The following is a 3358-nucleotide window of genomic DNA, read 5'->3' on the forward strand; positions in this document are numbered from 1 at the left end:
CCTGCCCACTACCATGAGCTAGTTCTACCTTACAGATCTGGCTAGACCGGAGAACACACATTGAGATAAGATCTCTCAACACATGGAATTCAGGACAGATAACCCCCTCAGGAGCAGTAGTGGGAATAGCGTGAAGCTAAGGGACTGTTCGGGGAGAGGGAAGGGGGAAAAAAGGGAACCCATCACAAGGTTGGCTATATAATACCCACCCCACCAAATGGGTCAAATAATAGAAATGTGGGTGAAGGGAGACAACGGACAGTGTAAGATGCGAAATAATAACCATATATAATTGATCAAGGATTCACTAGAGTGGGAGGGTGGGGGAAGGAGGGGATAAAAAGAGGAGCTTATTCCAAGGGCTCAAGCAGAAAATGTTTTGGAAATGATGATAACATATGTACCAATATGCTTGATACAATTGATGTATGGAATGTTATAAGAGCTGTAAGAGCCCCCCAATAAAATGATATTTTTTTTAAAAGAAAGCTAGTGTGCTTTAGAAGTCAAGATGATAAATTTGGGGGCATATGTAGGATAAAAGATAGAATTTTAGAAACTTGATTTTTAAAATTCTTGTTTATTTTAAGAAAAAACAAACAGCTAAACATTTTGCATTCAACGCCCAGTCTCGGTTAATGCTCTAGGTATTTGTAATTTCCAAACAAGTAAGCTTACAGATAACAATAAAAACCATCAAATCATATTTTAAGCTATATTTAAATGTCTTTAAAGGAGAGTTGATGACTGGTTCTATAATAAATCAACATGAATTTCATTTTCTTGTTCTGATCTAGTAATACTATGACGCAGTCCAACATCTAAGAAGCGGAGTTCTGCGAAAACAAAACCTCAGTCACTGCGTAACCATGAGCTACAACCCCCGGGGCATTTGCAAAAACCGGAAAGGACTATAAATCCTTGCCCACCAGTATAGCGAGAGCATGACAAACACGGCATCATTTAGTTCGAACCTCATCCATTTAATTTTTCACGTGGCCATGGACGCTTCCCAGAACCCACAAAGCCCAACTCACAGCTGCCCTAGAGGATAGAGAAGAGCTGCCTCTGTAGGTTTCTGGAATTTTCACTCTTTAGATGAGCAGAAAGCTTCATATTTCTGATGAGATTAAAAATGCTGGTGGTCAGGCGGGCCACCAGCCTGGAGCTGCCCATGGCCATGCGCTTTCGCCACCTCAAGAAAACATCCAAAGAAGCCGTGGGTGTCTACAGGTCGGCCATCCACGGAAGGGGCCTGTTCTGTAAGCGCAACATCGACGCCGGGGAGATGGTCATCGAGTACTCGGGCATCGTCATTCGCTCCGTGCTGACCGACAAGCGGGAGAAGTTCTACGACGGGAAGGGCATCGGGTGCTACATGTTCCGCATGGCCGACTTCGACGTGGTGGACGCCACCATGCACGGCAACGCGGCCCGCTTCATCAACCATCCGTGCGAGCCCAACTGCTCCTCGCGCGTCATCCACGTGGAGGGCCAGAAGCACATCGTCATCTTTGCACTGCGCAGCATCCTGCGCGGGGAGGAGCTCACCTACTACTACAAGTTCCCCATGGAGGACGCCAGCAACAAGTTGCCCTGCAACTGCGGCGCCAAGCGCTGCCGGCGCTTCCTCAACTGAGCGTGGGGACCCCCTCCGCCCCCCCCCCAGTAGCTCTCCCCGTCCACATGCTCAGGGTGGATGTGGGCCTACAGGTGACGGGACCCTGCCTTCCCCCCCTCCAGCCCACCTAGCAATTGCCCCCTTTCCTGCCCTGGGGGCCCAGGATGTAGATATTGTACAAAAGTTTCTAAATCCCTTCTTTTCTATGCACTTTTTTATTTAAGGGGAGGGGGGTCCCAGGTGGGAACACCTCACAATAAAGTCTATCAATGTTAAAAAAAAATGCTGGTGGTTTAGGGTTTACCTTGCAGTCAACAGTCCAACATGTAATCTATTATGCCAACAGCCCAACATGTAATTTGTTATGCCAACAGTCCAACATGTAATCTATTATGCCAACAGTCCAACAGGTAATCTATTATGCCACCAAGAATCCTTCAGACTCCAAGCCTATAGGAGCCTCTGTTATGACTTATTTGTCGTTGTTACGTGCCATTGATCCAGTTCTGACTCATAGTGACCCCCATGCACAACAGAACAAAACACTCCCTTGGCCCTGCGCCATCTTCACAATTGTTGCTAATGCTTGAGCCCATTGTTGCAGCCACGGTGTCAATCTGCCTCCTGGAAGGCCTGCCTCTTTTTTGTTGCCCCTTTACAAACATGATGTCCTTCTCCAGGTGCTGGTCTCTCCTGGCATGATTTATTTAGCATCACAATATTACATAAGAAGGACCCAAGCCTTTGTTGAGAGAGCTTCGATTTATGTCAGGTTCTATGGGATATAAGCCGTCTGGCTCTGTTCTTGAAGAATTTATAACCAAGAAGGAGAAAGCGAAGTAAGCCAATAATTACATTTAGTGCCAGGAGATCTGCTATATAGTCAAGGATACCCCCTTTAGTTGTGTAGATTACGTGCTATGTAGCCAAATATGGAGTTCCTGATACGTATGTACAAATTGCCATTGTGCATGGAATCACCGTGTACCTTGAGAAAGTCAGTGAAGATTTATAAGTAACGGGACATTCTAAGGAGTTAAGATGTTGTGAGAAATGTAGACTCAGACTAGGGTTTTAGAAAGGGAACTATATGATGAGATTAGGCTTTGAGAAAATTGATTCTGCTAGAGGAGATGGATCTGGGAGGAGACTGAAGTTAAAGACCAGTGAGAGGTACTGTGACTGTAGCAGTTGACCAAGACCAGTTTTAAGGTCCATTCCTTAGTCCTTGTCTTATTGGACTTCTCTTCCTCTGGATACATTTTTTCCTAAATCCCTTGGCTTCTGTGAAACCATGGATTTATCCCCCTATTCTCTGGGTGCTCCTTGGGGATTATCTTCAATGTTGACGTCTATTAGGATTGTGACAGTAACCTTTTTGCTTCCCAGTTAGATACTATTTATATTACTATTATATATTAATTTATTAATATTTATAATATTATCTACTATTTTATTAGGTGGCAGTGACTCCCAATTCTGCCTCTCCAGCCCAGATTGCTATCTTAAGCCAAGATCTAGATGCATGTGTGTTTCTCATAGAAGCCTAAAATGTTAAAAATGAGTTTATAGTGTTGTTGGGTTTTTTTGTTGTTATTGTAAGGTAGTGGGCTACTTTTACTTATAGTCATTGATAATTATGTGCTGGAGATAAGAGATAAAGGTGCTAACTTTATTGGTTTTATTAATTTCTTTGCTTAGCTGATACTGCTTGGAAATTAGCAATTAGGAAGGCTC

At 44.1% G+C, this 3358-nt stretch overlaps 1 pseudogene; it reads left to right on the forward strand.

The window, feature by feature from the left end:
- Positions 1-1135: 1135 nt before the first annotated feature.
- LOC142451412 (histone-lysine N-methyltransferase 2B pseudogene) lies at positions 1136-1639 on the forward strand (annotated as a pseudogene).
- Positions 1640-3358: the final 1719 nt, after the last annotated feature.

This window comes from Tenrec ecaudatus, chromosome 6 (genome assembly GCF_050624435.1).
Source record: "Tenrec ecaudatus isolate mTenEca1 chromosome 6, mTenEca1.hap1, whole genome shotgun sequence".
NCBI classification, from domain to species: Eukaryota; Metazoa; Chordata; class Mammalia; order Afrosoricida; family Tenrecidae; genus Tenrec; species Tenrec ecaudatus.